The sequence below is a fragment of the Platalea leucorodia genome, assembly GCF_965183815.1.
Source record: "Platalea leucorodia genome assembly, contig: HAP1_HAP1_SCAFFOLD_102, whole genome shotgun sequence".
In the NCBI taxonomy this organism is placed as follows: Eukaryota; Metazoa; Chordata; class Aves; order Pelecaniformes; family Threskiornithidae; genus Platalea; species Platalea leucorodia.
In genome coordinates, this window is record NW_028121428.1 from 172,137 (window position 1) to 194,182 (window position 22,046).

The window sequence follows — 22,046 nt, forward strand, 5'->3', positions numbered from 1 at the left end:
TGGAAGAAGATCCCAACTTTAAGTTAGTGCACTAGGGAGATCCCATTTTACTACAGAGATGCTATGAGAGTGTCAGCTCTGTCCCAGGAAGACACACTTTTATATCAAATCCAGGCAAAACAGACCAGGTTCATTCCTCAGGAGGAGTAGGATGAATCCAAACATTTATGGAGAAACATAATAAACACTTATAACCATACAGATAATGATAACAAAAGGCTAAAAGACAAACGAAAAGAAAGACCTGCAATGGGTAACCCTGGGAATCATTTGTGAACAGTGATAGAAAATTTATCATAGTTGAAAAACATTCCTGAAATCACTTTCCTAATGGCCACCTTGAGCTCCTGGTTCCTCACGCTGTAGAAGAGGGGATTCACTGCTGGAGGCACCACCAAGTACAGCACTGCCACCATCAGGTCTAGAAATGGTGAGGAGATGGAGGGGGGCTTCAAGTGGGCAAGCATGCCAGTGCTGACAAACAGGGAGATCACGGCCAGGTGAGGGAGGCATGTGGAAAAGGCTTTGTTGCGTCCTTGCTCAGAGGGGATCCTCAGCACGGTCCTGAAGATCTACACATAGGACAGAACAATGAAAAGAAAACACCCAAATGCTAATGGGAAAGTAACAAATAGTAGAACAAATTCCTTGAGGTAGGAGAGTGAGCAGGAGAGCTTGAGGATCTGGGGGATTTCACAAAAGAACTGGTCCACAGCATTGCCTTGGCAGAGGGGTATGGAAAATGTATTGGCAGTGTGCAGGAGAGCATAGAGGAACCCAGTGCCCCAGGCAGCTGCTGCCATGTGGACACAAGCTCTGCTGCCCAGCAGGGTCCCGTAGTGCAGGGGTTTGCAGATGGCATGTAGCGGTCATAGGCCATGATGGTGAGAAGACAAAACTCTGCTGACATCAAAAAGACAAACAGAAAGAGCTGGGCAGCACATCCTGTGTAGGAGATGGCCCCGGTGTTCCAGAAGGAATTTGCCATGGATTTGGGGAGAGTGGTGCAAATGGAGCCAAGGTCAAGAATGGAGAGATTAAGGAGGAAGAAGTACATGGGGGTGTGGAGGCAGTGGTCACAGGCTACAGCGGTGATGATGAGGCCGTTGCCCAGGAGGGCAGCCAGGTAGATGCCCAGGAAGAGCCAGAAGTGCAAGAGCTGCAGCTCCCGTGTGTCTGCGGACACCAGGAGAAGGAACTGGGTGATGGAGCGGCTGTTGGACATCTGCTGCCCGTGGAGATGGGTCATTGTCATCGAAGAAAAAGAGAGTGACCAGTTAGGAGACAATTTTCTGAGCAATATCAAAGCCATTTTTCCTACAACCCCCCCAAACTGTCTCTCCATTCAGGAAGACCTTTGGCAGGTCCCTTTCACAAACTCTTGTTGGTACTGACTGTGACCCAATGGGCAGCAGGCTCTGCTGTGCGCTCTGCAGGACTCAGTCCTGCCCTACACCACTTGGTAAATAGGAACTTGATGTGATCTCAGATTAAATCCACTCGTGGTATCAGAGAGATTTTCGGCATTGTCACTCCCAATTCACCTGACTGCAGAGCAGAGCTGTGGGGAGTTTGGGTTGTGCCTTCTGCTCTAGTTGCCCCAGCACAGCTGAGGAGTGGTTTGAATGCAGCAATGCCTGGCATTTCTGCTGCACTGCAAGGGAAACCTTGTGGGTGCTGAGACTGGGCACAGGGACTGTCCCTTAGTGCAGAGTGAGGACAGCCGCTCTGCCCATCAGCCCTGCTCTCAGCTGCCCTGTCCTGGCAGCTCTTCCACCTGGACGACTATCGCACTCGGGTGTTCCCCCCAAAAGAAAGAGGCCACTGCTGGGAGCAGGGGAATCCAGTTTCCAAGTGCAGATCTCCAAACCCCTCACCCCATCTCATCGTACCTGAGCAGGATCTCAGCTCTGTCCTCCCAACCAGGGACACAGAGGGCTCATTACAGCTGCCCACATGCAGCCACCCAGCAGCATCTCAATGGTCTTAGCACTGAGGTGTCTTCTCCAGGGGGCTCCTGCAAAGCACAGAGATGCCCTGGGAGAGCTGTGCCCTACGGGAGGGCAGCCTGCAGCCCAGCAGGACCTCCCAAGGACAGAGTCAACTGTACCCAGAGCCCCACAGGTGAACAGGGTGCGAGCTGGATGCTTTTCCTCCATGGCCATATGTGCATGACAGCACACGCAGCGTTGGTGTCTGAGCTGCATTTGAATCCTCACCGGTGAGTGTTACAGTGAGAACAAGGGCGTCAGGGAAAAGAGGAGAACATGCCAAAGAAGCCCTGCCAAGGGGGCAGGAGAGGGAGACACAGTCAGACATTTGAGTTTTTGCCCTCTGTGGTGGTCAAGCTGCTGGAAGGGCAACTCATGGCCAAGTCCCCATGCCATTAAGGGCAGAGGCTCTGCTGTGTGAGTGAGGAGACCAGGGGGTTGCTCCAGGGAAAGCATCTGCAGTGCAGGGGATGGCAGGGAGATGCCTGAATCCCCACATCTCCTCCCTTTTCATGCTCACAAAGCCCATCCGTCTTGTTCTGTGTTCAGCTCTGCCCTGCAGGCACCTCCTGGCAGCAGGGCACTGCCCAGGGGCATCTCTGTGTGTCCAGGGGCTAAGGAGCAGCTCAGACAAGTCGTAGCGAGAACTGCGGTCTCATTGCCTACTCCAGAACAGAGACATAAATTCCCATCTCCCATTGCCCACCCAGCCTACCAAGAGTGGGAAAACCAAAAGCACAGATTCTTCCCTTTCAGGCAATCCCCTACCTTGACATCCGTCTGTTAGAATGACCCTCTGTAAAGGTTCTCCTCACAGCTTTGAAGGGTGCTCCCTGGGCAGGCTGAGTGTTGACCCAGTCAGACGGCAGAGTCCCTGCCCTGGTGCACAGCCCGCTGGGGTGCAGGGACCCTGCTCTGAAGAAAAGCCCTGGGCACCCACAGGTGCACACCGATCTTCAAAACCCCAGAAGGCGGCAGCTGTATTGCCTTTTCTTTCTGAAGGTGCAGCACAGAAGTCCTCTTCTGCAGCACGTCCTCCTCCTTAACCCCTAGGGAAACTGAGAGAGTCCTCCTGAATGATCCCATAGGCTGTGGGATGTAGCAGCCTTTGGATATCCCTCCAGGAACATCAGTCACATTGTCCTGCAGCCAGGGACTTACCATGCAGAGGGCTGTGAAGATCTCTCCCATGCAGTGAGCTCTCAGCATCCTCCCACTCCACACTGCCTTTACAGTCTCTCTGCCTCACTCCTCCCAGCACTTGCAGGCAGTGCCCTCAGCCCTGCTGCCCTTTGCAGAGGAGCTGCTCCTGGGCAGAGCTGTCTTTCTGCAGTGCTGCCCACTTGCCATCAGCTCCCTCCATGCCAGGAGCCCAGCCCAGCTCAGCAGCAGAGGCCCAGTCCAAGGCACCACTTTCTCTGCCCCTCTGGGCTCCCTCCAGGTGTCCCTGGGGCTCCAGGGGAACCTGCTGGGAAACAGGCTGAATGAAAATACTTCTTTTCCATCCCTCAGATGGGGAGACACAATTATTCCCAGCACTGTCATTTCTCCTATCAGGAAAAGATTTGGGCAGGAGAATCACCTTTCCTTGTCCCATCATGAGACAGGACAAGCAGACAGTGACAAGGAGGGATCTGCGTTACCCCTGCTGAGGGAAGGGATGCAGATGAGTCAATAGACACATCTCATTTGTGGGTTTGCAGTCCTGGGGCTAGAAGGGGACTTAGCTCCCTCCCATGCACAACACAAACCAACAGGAGGTGGGATTCCTCTTGCATCAGGTGTTCAGGTGGGCACAAAATAGGCACCTGCATGGGAGCTCCTTGTCGCAGTTCCCATGCTGATTAATGGGGATGGAGGGCAGGACTGGGCTGTTCAGACACAACGCCTGCTGATATTGAAGGTGTCAGGAGTGGTCAAAGATCTGTGCAGGCAACTGCAAGCTCTAATGGAGCCGTTCGTAGAGACAGGCCAGCATCTGGGGGAATCCTCTTAGAGGCTGCTGGGAATGTTCTTTGGCCAACTGAAGTGACGGCTGATGCCCCAATGAGGGCACCTGAACCTGCCCCCACTCATTATGTTCAGGGCAGCCATGAGAGTTATTCATCTGAACCACTGAAGCCATGTGCCACAGGGAGAGCTCAGGCTCTCCCTCTTCTCCATCAGCCGTATTCACTAGGCCTCCACTCACTCTGCTGGCAGTTGCCTCATGTTCATCCCCACGTTGCCTTACAGAGATCTGGGTGTCTACTCCATTTAATGTTTAAACCCAGGCCCACAGAGCTCCATGAGATGCCAAGGCTTGCAGAGACAGCACAGGACCGGTGACGAGTGGTGTTCCTCAGGGGTCAGTCTTGGGATTGGCGCTGTTTAACATTTTTCTTGGCGACGTGGACAGTGGGATTGAGCACACCCTCAGCAAGTTTGCACCCAGAGAAGTTGTGGATGCCCCCTCCCTGGAAGTGTTCAAGGCCAGCTTGGATGGGGCTTTGAGCAACCTGGTCTAGTGGAAGGTGTCCCTGCCCATGGCAGGGGCGTTGGAACCAGATCATCTTTAAGGTCCCTTCCAACCCAAACCATTCTGTGATTCTATGGCCGATAGGAAAGCAATTTCCGTTTAGGGTGGGTGTGTGACAGACACCCCAGAAGGCACTGCAAGCAGTGGGATTTGGTGCCTGTGTGCCATTGACTGATGCCATCAGTCAGAGGCATCAGTCATCAGATGCCATCAGAGAAGCAAGGTCTGTCCCTTCTCTTCCCAAGAGCTCCAGGCATTGCCTGAACACAAAGCACATCACACTGGGGTCTTTACTCACACCCTGGATGATACAGCCAAGGAACAGACGAACCATTTGCACTGTGTGCCTGGATACATCTTGTCTTCAAAGAAAGTATCCTCCAAGCACAGCAATGGGTCCTAACAAAAACTCAACTGAAACTGAAAAGGGCATGCAAGGGCACCAAGATGAGCTGTTTCTACTTCAGGAACAGAATCTACAGAAGAATCAGAAATACTGTGGGACCACTGCTAAATGTAGTTAGAGTAGGTGTAGGTAGACTGAGATACTCTACGCACTCTTTGCCTCAGCTGCCACCAGCAAGGTCTCCCAGACCTTTGTGCTCTGAGGCAGAACTCTGGAGGAGAACAACCAGCAGTGGATGAGGACCAAGGCAGGGGTTACTTGAGCAAACTACACCCTTACCAGTCCATGGGACCAGAGGGGCTGCACCCAAGGGTGCTGAGAGAGTGTTCTTCACCAGGAGGCAGTGGTCCAGTCTAATTCCAGTAAGAAAGGCACTCGGACGCTGTGAGGGATCTTTAAAAATGCTGTTCTTTAGCACTAACATTGTAAGGAGAGAATCATGCCGATAATCTTAGGTGCCTTTAGATGGTGGGACCTCCAAGTGGTGTAGCATTGAACAGGCCTCTGACCCCCACACAGCATGCCATGCAGACCCACCCATAGAAGACAGTCTCCTGGTTTGGTCATTCAAGCTGCTGGTAGATTTGCTTACAAGAAACCACCTCTTTTCCTCATCTCTACAGTCAAAGAGAAAGGATGTTCTCATGAGAACTCCTTGCTGCACTGTTAGGTACAGGCAAGGCAACGGAGGAGGCAGAAGGGCTGGTCCTGAGTGGGAGCTGCCTGCAGGCCCCTTGGGACAATGAGCTGCTGAGGATGTCCTGCGGCCAAGGGCTCTGTGCAGTACAGCACAGGCATGAAGGCCAGGCTGTACATGCAGCGCAGCACCGCTGGCTTTACCATGGTCTCCTGGTCAGGATCACTGCTCACTTTTCGCTCTTGGATGTCTGCACTCCACCCTGGTGCCACAGCTGAGCTGCTGTGGCCAAAACGTTGACATTTTTTGATAAAACATTAACTCCTCACAAACACACACACACTGGAAATAAGGATGAAAGACAGACAAGATAAATTAATTAGGGGCAACATTGTCTGAAAGGTATTACTATGAAATGATAATAGAGAGTCAGCAGTGAGAGAAAAAGCAACTGCTCTAAAAACTTCATGCCGGAATCTAACCAGTCTTAAATTTTAGCTGTCTTGTCAAGTCGAAATGAATGACAAGAATAAAATTGAAGTAATTAATTCTATCGTCCTCAAGAAGAAGACGACATTTTAGAGCATGATAGTGTTACTGCATGGCAAAGTTAGAAAAAGTCATGGGTCAGGATGGGGAGGCTTGAAGAGGTAAAGGAAAAGCTATGCCCACCAGCAAAGCAAAATCAGGAAGACATTCACTGCTTCCCATCGGCAGGCAGGTGTTTAGTCATTTCCAGGAAAGCAGGGCTCCATCATGAGTAACAATTACCTGGGAAGAGAAATGTGATAACTCCAAACATCTTCCTCCTTCTTCCCCCAGCTTTTATTGCTGAGCGTGATGTCATATGGTATGGGACATCCCTTTGGTCAGTTGGGGTCGGCTGTCCTGGCTGTTTCCCCTCCCAGCTTCTTGCCCACCCCCAGCCTACTCGTTGGCAGGGCAGCAGGAGAAACAGCAAAAGCCTTGGCACGGTGCAACTGCTATTCAGCAATAGCTAAAACGTCTGTGTTTTATCAACACTGGTTTGGTCACAACCCCCAAACATAGCACCATAGGGGCTGCTATGGAGAAAATTAACTCCACTCCAGCCCCACCCAGGACACTGAGTCTTCCTTCCCACAACATTCCTGACATCAGTTCTGTCTCATTCCTGGTCCATTGCAGACCAACCATCTGCAGTACAAATGTGGGCACCAGATAAACTCCTCCTGAGGACTTACACAAGCATTTAGACCTCAAAGTGTTCTGAGGTGCCTCAGGGAGGCCCTCCCCTCACACATCTTGATGTGCTTCCTCAACTGGTGTTTCCAGGATCCATGAATGGTGACTGGAGAAGCATGGCCATCCCCAGAGAATGAGATGGGAAGCTTTGAGAGCTTCTTAACTTTCCGGTTGGCAATTAGGCAGTGGCTGGCAGTGTGTAGGGATGGGAGAGAGGGTGGAGGGAAGTCAGCGAGAAGCAAGGTGATGGTTCAGGGCTTTAACAAATCCTTCCAACCACGTCTGAGCCCAGAAATGGAAAGCCATTGATGTCTGTGGGTGGAAGAGGAGTAGGTGTGCCCTGGGAGTGTGGCTGAAGGTCCCTGCACAAAGCAGGGGTTATATGAGGACTTTCCATCATGGGAGCATGCCTCAACCTGGCAGATGGGGAGTGCCCGTTGCTGGGGGTGGCTGAACACTGCTCATCATGCCCCACGAGCCGACCTTTCTGTCTTCCTCTCCTTCACTACCCAAACTTGGCTGGAATTCAGGAAACATCCATGAACCTGGAGAATGCGTGAACCCCCTGGAGTGAGGTCCCATTACTGCAGGGGAGGTGGGAAGGCTTTGTGAGAGAAATGGGACAGGAGGGAGTGGTGTGTGTACAGAAGAAAGTGTGTTATGGGCCAGAAGAAGACCTGAAAGAGCAAGGGGAAGTCATGCTAATGTGGAATCATTCAGTGTTTGATTTGAGGGCAGCAGAATAAGGAGGGTGTGCAGTGCAGTGCTGGGATATGGATCCAAATTGAGGAGGCAAGCAAGTCTGGGACAGAGACAGCTTAGGTGATTGAGGGCCATTAGCAGGCCTCTGAAGCCAGATGGTTTTTGTGGAACTCACATGCGTTGGCACATCCCCATAAAACCACACCTTTGTCATTAAAGGAACAGAATCTGCCACCAACCTGCCTCCTGCCCCCGCCACAACCCCCCATTCACACTGACCCTAGGCAGAGTCCTGAGCAAGGCATGAAGGACCTCCTGTACCAGGTCCTGGGGGTTAGGGCTTGGGCACTCTGATGATAAACAAATACCAAGGGCTTACATGGCATCAGAGCCACCAGCACATGGCCTTTGCCACCTGCAACCAGTGTCTCCCAGTTTTTGCTTAATGAGCCCCCAGGGACCAACACATTGACTGGCGATTGCCTTCATGGCTTTGCCAGTGTTGGCCCTCAGTGGGGCCCCCAGCACCCTCAGAAACTTGGTTCTTGCTTCTGCCTTCCACTTCTTTAGAGGCTTGCTCATCCTTTCAGTCTTTGCAGTTCAGGAACTTGGCACCAGACGGCTCATTAACATGCAAAACACCCTAACAAGCCATGTCTCTGTGCACCTTTTTCCCGAATTCTTCAAGTCTTCTGTGGCTACTTTGAAAACTTTCAGAAGAGTAGCCAAGGAGAGAAGATTTAAATAAGAAGGAACAATAAATCAGATTTTCTTCCTTTTCCAGTTTTCTTTATTTTTCTGTTTACAGAACAAGTGAGATCAGCCTTCTCCAATTCAGATTGATCCAGAGCATCTCCTGATGAAGTCTGACTATATAGGAAGGGTAAGATGGTTTCTGTCAGACACTGTACAGCCCAACTTTGTCCTGTGTCCCACCATCATCCTTGGTCCCCCTGTTACGTCCCAACTGGTCATTTCTCTCAGTGGCCACCTGGGACTTGATTCAGGATTTCTCAACTCTAAGCTCTTTCCACTAAAGACTGTAGCTCAATGCTTCAGCTCATTTGCACACATTCTCACCTGCTTTCTTTGGAGAATCAGCTGCACACAGTCACAGAAGATTTCTTACTTCCCAATAAAAAAAAAAAAAAGAAAAAAAAAGAAAAAGAAAAGAAAAAGAAAGGAATATCTCAGTAAAAAACAGTAGATGCTGTCTAAGATTCCTCCACTGAAGTCCACTTCCCACTGTCGGTAACCTTAGTAGAACACTTTCAGTGAGATACATGGGACAACAGGTAGAACCACAAGTGAGGAGATGGCTCAAGAGGCCATCAGGCAGCCTGCTGAAAGACAAGGCAAGCTTCAAACTGCCTGAAGCTCAGGGCAGCACCTGGGGAGCTGAGAGGTGTGGGAATGGGTAGAGACCAATGGGAGGAGGAAAGCTGGATGGACACTGGGAAATGCGTACGCCCAGGCAGCCTGCTGAAAAGATGCCTTTAGAAGTGGTCAGTTCAAGCAGGGCATGTGGAAAGATGTGAAAGAGTGCTGAGAGGCAATACACAGTGCACTGGGCAGAGCAGGGTCAGGGGTGTAACAGGGGAGATGAGTATTTCTTCTCCTGAGTGTAGTACGTGGGCTGGAAATGTCCATGTTGGCATCACGAGAATGCGTTATCTATGGATGAAAACTGTTCAACGCATTTCAGCTGATGGAAACTGCGCTCATGGTGTCTTTAAATGTTGATAATCATTCCTCACCTGTCCAGGCAGTGGTGCTCAGAAGGTGCTCTGCAATAGAAATATCGGCATCAAAGGAGCTCCACCCCAAGCCTTGCACAAGCCCATGGACCTCAAGGACAGTTGTGCCTCAGGGAGGTCTTCCTCTCAACAAAATGTGCTTTTTCAACCAGTAGGTAGGGGTCCATGAATGTTGGAGAGACATGGTGATTTCTGGAAGGGGAAATGGAAAGCCCTGCTGAGAAACCTGGCTGCTGTGTGGTGCAGGTCCAGAGAATCAGCCGCCAGGGAAAATGTCCGAACCGCGTACCTTACGCCCAGAGCATGGGGTTGCTTTCACCCTGACCCAGCCTTCCTTTTAGCTCTTTCCAGCAAGCTCTTGATTCAGAACATTGGCTTTCCTCACTGCTCTCCAATACTGTTTAATTTTCTTCATTGACAGCACCATCCAGCCATCCAGATGCCTCATTTAGGTGGTCTTACTCATCCTGTGTCGTGTGGATCTATGACATCCATAACAGCATGTAGGTGCCTCAGTCCCCTTATGATAATTTGAGGATTTGAACTTCTTAGTTAATAATCTTTATGAGTAAAATTCACCTCTTCTCCACAGATGTCTGTAGGACAGCTGTTTATGTTGGATGATGCCTTTCTAGACTCTCTGTCCCTTAAGAGAAGCACACAGTATCTGAACACTTTCAAAAAATCCTGCTTGGTAGCAACATTAACCTGAACTAAACCTTTGATAGTAGGACAAAATTCAGCTGTGTGTGGACTGCAAAAGCAGTGAGGAACCCTCTCCTTTCTTCCTTTCTCCCCATCACTTGCTCAGGTCTTGGGAGGAGAAGAAATGAATAAAGGTGACATTCCTGGGTGCCAGTGACTGAATTCTGCTCCCATGAGTGCCTGATGTCAAGACCCTCAGCTTCCGCTGAATCTCTTCTCTTTGGGAACACTGCAAGGCAGTGGCTCCAACGTCATGGTATGTGTGCAGATGCCCCACACTCTGACAAGATAACACCGTGAGCAATTGCAGGACACGACAGGTAATGTAAGGGGTGACCTGTTTCATGGATTTGCTGCTCAAGCTAGAAAGTACCTCAGCAACCACCTCAGCAACACCACAGGAGGATGTAAAAGAAGACAAGCATGGCCAATGTGGAAAGGATTAACAAGTGTGGTGGGTTGAACCCAGCCAGTAACTAATCAGCCACCCAGTCACTTGCTCACTCTCCCAACAGCAGCCTGGGGAAGAGAATTGGAAAGGTAAAATTGAGAACAACTCATGGGTTGGAATTAACAATGGTTCATAAGTGAAGCAAAGCTGCCTTCACAAGCAAAGCAAAAAACGAATTCATTCCCTCCATGCCATTGGCAGGGAAATGTTCAGCCATTCCAGGAAAGATTCCAGGCCTTCATCACGTCTAACAGTGACTTGGGAAGACAAATATCATAACCAAAAATGTCCGCCCTCCCTGTTCCTTTTCTTGGGCTTTTATTGCTGAGCGTGATACCCTCTGGAATGGAATATCCCTTTGGTCGTTTGAGGTCAGCTGTCCTGGCTGCGTCCCCTCCCAGCTTCTTGCCCAACCCCAGCCCACTCACTGGAAGGGCAGCATGAGAAACAGCATGAGAAAGCCTTCCTGTTGTTTAAGAACTGTTCAGCAATAGCTAAAAGAGTTTTGGTCAGAAATCCAAAACATGGAACCCTCCGGGCTGCTATGAAGACAATACACTCCACCCCAGCCAGCCAAGGCAGGCTGGCCTTTTTGGAAGGTGTGAGAATGAGAACAGTGAAGAATTTGAGAGGGGGGAAAAGGGAAGCAGTAAATTAAAGATGAGGCCAGGGATGGCCTCGGGACTGTTTGGGGTGGCTGTGCTGCTGCCTTGTACCTGATGTGAATTATTTCCACAGTCAGAGGGAACCTGAGGGCTTTCCCTCATGCTGAGGACATGGAGAGGTGAGGAATGAGAGTGTCATTCAGGCTGGAAGGGACCTTGCTAGATATCTGTAGGAAACATCCTGCTCAAAGCAGGGTCACACCAGGTTGTTCCTGGTTTTATCCAGATGGGTCTGAGAAACTTCCAGGGATGGGAGCAGCGCACACGCTCTGGGAAATGGCTTCCCATGTCTGGCTGTCCTCACCTTGCAAAAGTTTCTCCCTATATTGAGCCTGACCCCCTCGTGTTTCAGCTCGTTACCTCCTGTGCTCCTGCCTTGCACCACGGTGTCTTCTTGGGAACCTCACCATAGGCAATGCAAGTCTCTTCCATCCTCCCCACCATCCTCCTTCTCCAGGGTGAACAAGCCCAGCTCCCTCAGCCTCTCCTAACAGGACCAGTGCTCCAACCTTGACCATCTCTGTGGCCCTCCACTGAAGTTTTGAGGCCCTCCACTGAAATTTGCGGATCCTCCAGCTTGCCAATGTCTCTCTGGCATTGCAGGGAACGAAAACCTGGACAAGTATTCTGGACGCACTGTCAGAAGTGCTGAGCGGAGGGAGACAATCACTTGCCCTGGCTGTGCTCCTGCTCGCACAGCCCAGGCTGTTGTTGGCTATCTTTGCTGATGGCTCATCTTTTGCTTAATGTAAGCAAAAGACCAGTAGAACCGTTCCTGTGGAGCTGCTACCTGCCTAGCCAGTCCCTGTCCTAGGACATTTCAGGGCCTACATCACTTCATGAGCAGAACTTTGGTGGAATCTTTAGTGGATATCATGAGGTTTCTTTGTCCTTTGGGATGGCAGCCCTGCCCTCCAGCCCTGCCCTGCTCTCCTCAATGGGTTGTCTTTTACAAATAGTATGAGAAAATATGCCCATATCTCCAGGTCATTTAAAAGATGTGAAACAGGGCAGGTTGCAAGCTAGACCGCTGCAGGACCCTACTAGCTAGATGCCTCCAGGCAGAGCACCACGCATGTACCACACTCCTCCAAGCCCAGCTACTCTCCCGCTGGTTTTTTACTCAACGACTTATCCACCCGTGCAGCCCATACTGTTGTGACTTGGACACGAGAAATTTCTGGAGGGATGATGCTGAAAGCCTTGATGACTTCCAGGTAAAAGACCATCTCTGCTCTCCCCACATCCAGCAATCCTGTCCTTTCATCACAGAAAGCAAAGAGGATGGCCAGGAACAAGCTCTCCTGGGTAAATACAGTCCCCTTCTCTTTCAGACACCCAGAAATGGGATTCGAGTGGAGACGCGCTGGGGCACAGCCTTTCATTCCCCTGCTCATCATTTGGGCATTCTGGAAAGGTGTATGCATTGTAGAGGTGCTGCCAGTGATCAGGGAGTTCCCAGAGTCTCTGTGACCTATCAAAGATGATGGACAGTGGCATTGCTGTGACATTGGCCTGCTCACTCAGCTCCCTGCCATGCTGCCCCTCCTGTCCCATAGACTGGTAAAAGATTGATTCTTCAAGGGACCCCTTACTTAGTCCCCATCCACTGCTGCCTGGTCTCCTCCAGAGTTCTACCTCAAGGCACAAAGGCCTGGGAGACCTTGCTGGGGACGACTGAGGCAAAGAGGGGACAGAGAGTCTCACATCTATCTACACCTGCTCTTACTAAATTCAGCAGTGGCCACACAGGATCTTTGTTTTTCCTTTAACTGTTCCTGAAGCAGTAAACCCTCCTTGTGGTGCCCTTCAACTGCCTTTCAAGTTTAGACTGAGTTTTAATTTGGACTATTGCTAGTCTTTTAGGATGCTTTCTTTGAAGAGCAGCTGTCCTGAGCTCTGCCACCATGCCTTGGCAGTTTATTCCATCAGCATCACAGCTCCATCTCCGCATTAACATTCTGCTCATCCTGTCTGTGCCCTTCGCTGAAAGCACTGCTGCATATTTTGGCTGAAGCAACACAGCTGTGGAATCAGGCAAGCTCATATTTGCCATAAGGAACCCTGGTACCAAGTTTCCAAGACCCCGTGGGTCCAAAGGCTTTGCTTCAGAGCAGAGACAAGGCATGGACAAAAGAGAGCTGCATGTCTTTCTAGCCCCAGGTCTAAGGACCCAGGATGAAATGCCTCAATTCACTCAAAGGAACACATCCTCCCAGCTTGGAGAAATGAGATCCTTCCCTGTGACCTTCCTGGGTGTCCTGTCTAATGATGGGACAAAAAAGTGACTCTCATGCCCAATTATTTTTCTAATAGGAGTAATGGCTCTGCTGGAGATTAAGTCTCTCTCCCCCCAGCTGAGGGAGGGAACATGCGTGATGCCTTCAGCCTGTTTCACAGGAGGTTCCCCTGGAGCCCCAGGGACACCTGGAGGGAGCCCAGAGGGGCAGGGAAAGTGGTGCCTTGGGCTGGGCCTCTGCTGCTGAGCTGGGCTGGGCTCCTGGCATGGAGGGAGCTGATGGCAAGTGGGCAGCACCGCAGAGAGACAGCTCTGCCCAGGAGCAGCTCCTCTGCAAAGGGCAGCAGGGCTGAGGGCACTGCCTGCAGGCAGTGAGGGGAGATGAGAGAAGTAAGAGTGATCTTAAAGGCTGTGTGGGGTGGGAGGATGCTGAGAGCTCACTGGAGGAGAAATCTTCACAGCCTTGAACACAGTAAGTCTCTGGCAGCAGGGCAATGCACATGAGTGTCTTGGTGGGGTCTCCTAGACGTGGCACATCATCCTGCAGATAGGAATTGGCAGGGTGGCTCTCAGGGTTTCTTTACTGTGGAGAAGGACATGTTCTGTCCTGCCACACTGTCAGAGGACAGGACATGACTGCTTGTCCCGGGGATGGCTGCAGGGGTGTGCATGCAGGGGCGCCCATGCTGTCCTTCAGAACAGGGTCTCTGCACCCCAGCGGGCTGTGCTCCAGGGCAGGGACTCCGCTGCCTGCCTTGGTCAGCACTCTGACTACCCACGGAGCTCCCTACAGAGGTGTAGGGAGAAGCTGTTTGTGGGAGCAGTGCAGGATCCTTCCACTGCCCAGACAGTGCAGCATGGGTCAGGGCTGCTCAGACTTCTACATCACCCAGAGGACATTTGCAGAGGGTCATTCTAAAGATGGATGTCAAGGTAGGGGATTGCCTGAAAGGGAAGGAGTCTGTGCTTTCAGTTTTCCCACTCTTGGGCAGCTGGGCAGTGGGCGATGGGCATTTATTTCTCTGGTCCGGAGTAGGCAATGAGACCCCAGTTCTCGCTAGGACTTGTCTGAGCTGCTCCGTAGCCCCTGCACACACAGAGATGCCCCTGGGCAGTGCTCTGCTGCCAGGAGGAGCCTGCAGGGCAGAGCTGAGCACACAGCAGGTGGGATGGGGTCTGTGAGCATCGAGAGGGAGGAGATGTGAGGACAGAGAAAGATGTCGTGAGCAAGAAGAGCTCCAGGCAGCAGAGCCATGGGCAGGAAGGAAGAGAGAACTGCTCCCAAAATGCTGTGGGAGGAGGGATTCAGGCATCTCCCTGCCATCCCGTGCACTGCAGGTGCTTTCCCAGGAGCAACCCCCTAGTCTCCTCACTCACACAGCAGAGCCTCTGCCCTTAATGGCATGGGGACTTGGCCATGAGTTGCCCTACCCAGCAGCCTGACCATCAAAGAGGAGAAAAACTCAAGTGTGTGACAGAGTGTCCCTCTCCTGCCTCCCTTGGCAGGGCTCCTTTGGCATGTTCTCCTCTTCTCCCTGCTGCCCTTCTTCTTACTGGTACACTCACTGGTGTGTGGGGGGGTGAGGATTCAAGTGCAGCTCAGACACCAACGCTGCATGTGCTGTCATACACATATGGCTATGGAGGAAAAGCATCCAGCTCGCACCCTGTTCACCTGTGGGGCTCTGGGTACTGCAGTGTGTGCGGCTGGCACTGATCTCACCCTCCCTTCAGGACATAACAAATGTAGGAGAGTTGACTCTTTCCTTGGGAGGTCCTGCTGGGCTGCAGGCTGCCCTCCCGTAGGGCACAGCTCTCCCAGGGCATCTCTGTGCTTTGCAGGAGCCCCCTGGAGAAGACACCTTGGTGCTAAGGCCATTGAGATGCTGCTGGGTGGCTGCATGTGGGCAGCTGTCATGAGCCCTCTGTGTCCCTGGCTGGGAGGGCAGAGCTGAGATCCTCCTCAGGTGCGATGAGATGGGGTGAGGGGTTTGGAGATCTGCACTTGGAAACTGGATTCCCCTGCTCCCAGCAGTGGCCTCTTTCTTTTGGGGGGAACACCCGAGTGCGATAGTCGTCCAGGTGGAAGAGCTGCCAGCACAGGGCAGCTGAGAGCAGGGCTGATGGGCAGAGCGGCTGTCCTCACTCTGCACTAAGGGACAGTCCCTGTGCCCAGTCTCTGCACCCACAAGGTTTCCCTTGCAGTGCAGCAGAAATGCCAGGCATTGCTGCATTCAAACCACTCCTCAGCTGTGCTGGGGCAACTAGAGCAGAAGGCACAACCCAAACTCCCCACAGCTCTGCTCTGCAGTCAGGTGAATTGGGAGTGACAATGCTGAAAAGCTCTTTGATATCAGGAGTGGATTTAATCTGAGATCACCCTGAGTTCCTGTTTACGTATTGCTGTGGGGCAGGACTGAGTCCTGCAGAGCCCCCAGCAGAGCCTCCTGCTCCGTGGGGCACCCTCAGCCAGCACCAACCAGAGCTCACCAAAGCTCCTTCTGAAAAGTGAAAGACAGTTTGGGGGCTTTCTATAAGTAAGTCAGTTGATTTTCCTGAAAGCAGTCTGCCCTAACTTCTCCCTTCTCTTACCTTGTTGAACAGGTCCCAGTGCCCTGAGGCAGCAGATGTCCAAAAACAGCTCCATCACCCAGTTCCTTCTCCTGGCATTCGCAGACACATGGGAGCTGCAGCTCTTGCACTTCTGGCTCTTCCTGGGCATCTACCTGGCTGCCCTCCTGCGCAATGGCCTCATCATCACCGCTGTAGCCTGCAACCACCACCTCCACACCCGTATGTACTTCTTCCTCCTCAATCTTTCTCTTCTCGACCTGGGCTCTATCTCCACCACTCTCCCCAAATCCATGGCCAGTTCCCTCTGGGACACCAGGGACATCTCCTTCATGGGATGTGCTGCCCAAGTTTTCCTGTTTGTCTTTTTGATGTCAGCAGAGTGTTCTCTTCTCACCATCATGCCCTATGACCGCTATGTTGCCATTTGCAAACCCCTGCACTACGGGACCCTCCTGGGCAGCAGAGCTTGTGTCCACATGGCAGCAGCTGCCTGGGGCACTGGGTTCCTCTATGCTCTCCTGCACACTGCCAATACATTTTCCATAACCCTCTGCCAAGGCAATGCTGTGGACCAGTTCTTCTGTGAAATCCCCGAGATACTCAAGCTCTCCTGCTCACACTCCTACCTCAGGGAGGTTGGGCTTCTTGTGGTTAGTGGTTTTCTTTTTTTTGCGATGTTTTGTTTTCATTGTTCTGTCCTATGTGCAGATCTTCAGGGCTGTGTTGAGGATCCCCTCACAGCAGTGATGCCACAAAGCCTTTTCCACGTGCCTCCCTCAACTGGCTGTGGTCTCCCTGTTTATCAGCACCTCATTTTTTGCCTACCTGAAGGCCCCCTCCATCTCCTCACCATTTCTAGACCTGGTGGTGGCAGTGCTGTACTCGATCAGGTTTGGTCTGAGGTTCCCATCAGAGCCTGCACACACAGAGATGCCCCTGGGCAGTGCCCTGCTGCTGGGAGGTGCCTGCAGGGCAGAGCTGAGCGCACAGCGGGTGGGATGGGCTCTGTGAGCACTGACAGGGAGGAGGCTTGGGGCCAGAGAAACAGCTCCTGGCAGGGACAGCTCCAGGCAGCAGAGACAGGGGCAAGGGGTGGGGGGAAACTGCAAACAAGCAGTGGGGGAAGGCGCTCTCCGGCAGCTCTCTTGTTGTCTTTCGCTGTAGATGTCTTCTGGGCATTGTCTGCTGGGCAATGATCTGGCTCTCTCTTTGCAACATGTCATCTTCGGGACCCCTGACTCTCTGCTTTGCCTGTCCTGCTGGGCTTGCAAGCTGCCCCCAGAAAGGCACAGCTCTCCTGTAGGATCCTAGGGAGTGCTGAGCCTTTCCTTGGGGGTTGGCACCCTCCTCTCAGGGTCCTTTGCTTCGCTCTGTGAGGAGTGCTGTCCTGCCCTCTTCATCGCAACTCCGTCTCTGGGCTGGGACAGAGATTACAGATCTGCCCATTGAACCAGTGCTCCCCTGCTGCCATACGAGTTCAGTTGTTTGGGGTTTTTAAAGAGAAATTTGCATGCGAAGTCATCTCCAAGGCAGCACAAGTGAAAGGGCAGCACAGATGGGAAAAAAGACTGGTGGGCAGAGAGAGCTCAGAGCTCAGAGAGATTTGGCTGGGACTCAGGAATAAAAGGAGAGTTCTGATCTGTGGAAGAAGGGGCAGGCAACTCAGGAGGACTACAGGGATGTTGTGAGGTTACACAGGGAGAAAATTAGAAGGGCCAAAGCCCAACTAGAACTTAATCTGGCTACTGCCGTAAAAGGCAGTAAAAAAAAGTTCCTATAAATACATTAGCAACAAAAGGAGGGCTAAGGAGACTCTCCATCCTTTACTGGATAGTGACAAAGGATGAGGAAAAGGCTGAGGTACTTAATGCCTTCTTTGCCTCCGTCTTTAATAGTCAGACCAGTTGTTCTCAGGGTACCCAGCCCCCTGAGCTGGAAGACAGGGATGGGGAGCAGAAAGAAGCCTCCATAACGGAAGGGGAAATGGTCAGCGACCTGCTACACCATGTAGACACACACAAAGTCTATGGGGCCAGATGGGATCCACCCGAGGGTACTGAGGGAGCTGGCAGAAGTGCTCACCAAGCCACTTCCAATCATTTATGAGCAGTCCTGGCTAAGTGGGGAGGTGCCAGTCGACTGGAGGTTAGCAAATATGAGGCCCATCTACAAGAAGGGCCAGAAGGAGGACCTGGGGAACTACAGGCCTGTCAGTCTGACTGTGGGGCCAGGGAAGGTCATGGACCAGATCATCCTGAGTGCCATCACGCAGCACATACAGGACAACCAGGGGATCAGGCCCAGTCAGCATGGGTTTATGAAAGGCAGGTCCTGCTTGACTAACCTGATCTCCTTCTATGACAAGATGACCTGCTTAGTGGATGAGCGAAAGGCTGTGGATGTTGTCTACTTGGACTTCAGTAAAGCCTTTGACACCTTTTCCCACAGCATTCTCATGGAGAAACTGGCTGCTCATGGCTTGGGCCCACGTACTCTTTGCTGCGTAAAAAACTGGCTGGATGATGAGGCCCAAAGAGTGGTGGTGAACAGAGTTCAATCCAGTCGGTGGCCGGTCACAAGCGGTGTTCCCCAGGGCTCAGTATTGGGCCTACTTCTGCTTAATATCTTTATCAATAATCTGGATGAGGGGATTGAGTGCACCCTCAGTAAGTTTGCCGATGACACCAAGTTGGGCAGGAGTGTTGATCTGCTGGAGGGCAGGATGGCTCTACAGAGGGATCTGGACAGGCTGGATCGATGGGCCGAGGCCAACTGTAGGAGGTTCAACAAGGTTCATTGCCGGGTCCCGCACTTGGGTCAAAACAAAAACATGCCATGCTACAGGCTTGGGGAGGAGTGGCTGGAGAGCTGCCTGGCAGAAAAGGACCTGGAGGTGTTGGTTGACAGCTGACTGAATATGAGCTGGCAGTGTGCCCAGGTGGCCAAGAGGGCCAGTGGCATCCTGGACTGTATCAAGAATAGTGTGGCCAGCAGGACTAGGGGAATGATGGTTCCCCTGTACTCGGCACTGGTGAGGCTGCACCTCAAATCCTGTGTTCAGTTTTGGGCCCCTCACTACAAGAAGGATATTAAGGTGCTGGAGCGTGTCCAAAGAAGGGCAACGAAGCTGGTGAAGGGTCTGGAGCACAAGTCTTATGAGGAGCGGCTGAGGGAGCTGGGGTTGTTTAGCCTGGAGAAAAGGAGGCTGAGGGGAGACCTTATTGCTCTCTACAACTACCTGAAAGGAGGCTGTAGTGAGGTCGGAGTTGGTCTCTTCTCCCAAGTAACAAGCGATAGGACAAGAGGAAATGGTTTAGATTGGATATTAGGGAAGATTTCTTCCCCGAAAGGGTAGTCAGGCATTGGAACAGGCTGCCCAGGGAAGTGGTTGAGTCCCCATCCCTGGAAGTATTTAAACGACGTGTGGACGTGGTGCTTAGGAACATGGTTTAGTGGTGGACTTGGCAGTGCTACATGAACGGTTGGACTCGATGATCTTAAAGATCTTTTGCAACTTAAATGATTCTATGATTCCATGATTCTGTAGCACTGCAGCTCTCCTGACTCTGCACTAAGCTACAAATATCTGAGCCCTTTTGTATGTCCTGTCTCAAGACTCTTACATTTTCAGTCATAAAAATGAGGATTTCTATCCCTAAATAGGATACCCAGTGGTTGTGATGGTGCAAAATAAAAAACACAAACAAAATTATTATAAAGACTTGCTAAGCCTCTTTTCTGCAGCCCACACTCTTCGGAGTCACGAGTGCAGATATTGCACTTTTCCATTAAAGGTGGATTACGTCTGACATCCCTTGAGAGCAATGGAGCTGTCACAAACCAGCTCCCATGTAGCCACTGCAGCAGAGCAAAGCTGACTCCTCAGCAGCACGTGAGCAGAGGTCCTGCTCGGTACACCACACTCAGCCAGCGCAGACCAGAGAAAGGAAATGAACTTCACTTGGAGGGTATTGCGATGAAAAATGGAGTGGTTTTGCTCAGAGGAGTCTGTCTTGATTTTAACCTGTCCTTTCATTTTCTGAGTAGTGCCCCCATGTCAGGAAACAGCAAATGTCCAACAGCAGCTCCGTCACCCAGTTCCTCCTGCCGGCATTCGCAGGAACACGGGAGCTGCAGCTCTTGCACTTCTGGCTCTTCCTGGGCATCTACCTGGCTGCCCTCCTGGGCAACGGCCTCATCATCACTGCTGTAGCCTGCAACCACCAACTCCACACCCCCATGTACTTCTTCCCCCTCAGCCTCTCCCTTCTTGACATGGGCTGCATCTCCACCACTCTCCCCAAAACCATGGCCAATTCCCTCTGGGACACCAGGGACATCTCCTTCATGGGATGTGCTGCCCAAGTCTTTCTGCTTTTCTTCTTCCTTGGAGCAGAGTGTGCCCTTCTCACTGTCATGGCCTATGACCGTTTTGCTGCCATCTGCAAACCCCTGCACTACGGGACCCTCCTGGGCAGCAGAGCTTGTGTCCACATGGCATCAGCTGCCTGGGGCAGTGCTTTTCTCAATGCTCTCCTGCACACTGCCAATACATTTTCACTACCCCTCTGCCAAGGCAACACCGTGGACCAGTTCTTCAGTGAAATCCCCCAGATCCTCAAGCTCTCCTGCTCAGATGCCTACCACAGGGAAGCCATGCTGAGGATTCCCTCTGAGCAGGGACGCCACAAAGCCTTTTCCCCGTGTTTCCCTCACCTGGCCGTGGTCTCCCTGTTTGTCAGTACTGGCATGTTAGCCTACCTGAAGCCCCCCTCCATCTCCTCCCCATCCCTGGATCTGGTGGTGGCAGTTCTGTACTCGGTGGTGCCTCCAGCAGTGAACCCCCTCATCTACAGCATGAGGAACAAGGAAACGAAGGATGCAGTGTGGAAACTATTCGATTGCAAGCTACTTCATATTAAGAAGGTGCCCATTGTCCCACTTGGGCTCCCACAGTATCACAGGAATAGCCTGGACTGACTTTTCTTCATACGTGTCTTTATTTTTCCTTTGTGGGATATTTGGGGGGTTGGTTTTTTGTTGATGCCTGTGATAATATTATTCTTGGCCTCCTACCTGCCTTTTCCTGACCCAAAGTCCTCATGTACTTATGGATCCAGGCTCCCCATTTAGATAAACTCAATAAAGAAACCAGTAGAAAATAATTTGTCTCAGCTCCCATCTCTTCACATCTGCTCTGGAGCTGGGGAAACAGCCCCAGCCTGCAGGAGGGGTTCAGGGGACAAATGCCCAGCTGCCTGACGGAGGAGCAGCCCTGGTGGGCACTATCCCTCTACTGCCTGTGAGTTGGGGCTGCTGCTTTCCTGGAGCCGTGGCCAAGGACAGCAGCAGGACATTGCCTTTTCAGTGCTGGTCTCTCCTCAATTCCATGCTGTTCTGCTGTGCCCTTTTATTTGTGCTGCCCCTAAGGTCTGGTGCAACTTGTGACAGTCCTGTTATCTGTACGGTGGCATCCCTGTGGCTGAGGGCAGGAGCAGGCCACGTGAACCACTCTATCGGAGCTGGTCTCCATGCAAGCACCGTCATAACCAAAGGGGCTCCTCAGGACAGGGCCAGAAGGCTGGGCGCCTCTTCCAAAGCTGGTGTCACGAATACATCCAATAGGGTTCTCCCTTCAAAAGGACTTTTGCTCTTCTGGCGTTCTTGATGGATTCAGGGTGACAATCTGAGAGTCCCACGGTGACGTGTTAGGGACCAAGGCACGGATGAAGGCCTCCCTTCTTGGTTGCATACGTCCACTGAAAGAGCAACCGGTCTTTGACTTATCTGCCTGGTGCTGTCCCACCTGCAGTGGGGCTGATGGCAGATGCCATCCTGAAGAGGAACTGAGAGCTGCCAGGAGAGCTCAGGGGATCTCCAGGGACAGTGTGTGAGACTGGGTGGGAAGTGAGTGGCACCTCATAAAATGAGTGACCATCCAAGGAGGAGTGTCCTGGAGGAAAAGGTGAACGTGAGGAGCCCACAGGCTAACAAGGGCCCTGCAATGCCAGGAGAGGCTGTGAGGAGACAGCAGGCAAAGGGCCATAAGACTGGAGAGTGTTTCAGGGCAACCTCTTGGAAACCCCATGGGCTGGATCCAGTGCAGCCATCCCCTGCCCTGTGTGCCATTAGAGACACCCCATGGTCCTGCCCAGCCCTGTCCTTGGCTCCTGAGCA

General features: G+C 52.0%; 3 pseudogenes across 3 annotated transcripts in view; 1 reads left to right on the forward strand and 2 right to left on the reverse strand.

Moving 5' to 3' along the window:
• Positions 1-22,046, reverse strand: part of LOC309603484 (olfactory receptor 6B3-like) — a 229,030-nt pseudogene that overhangs the window by 135,634 nt on the left and 71,350 nt on the right. The window lies entirely within an intron of this gene.
• LOC309603478 (olfactory receptor 14A16-like) lies at positions 267-1,225 on the reverse strand (annotated as a pseudogene). Its single transcript has one exon. The product of its transcript is annotated as an olfactory receptor 14A16-like (transcript).
• On the forward strand, positions 16,160-21,573 carry LOC309603479 (olfactory receptor 14A16-like; annotated as a pseudogene). Its single transcript has 3 exons — positions 16,160-16,700; positions 20,637-20,753; positions 21,547-21,573. The product of its transcript is annotated as an olfactory receptor 14A16-like (transcript).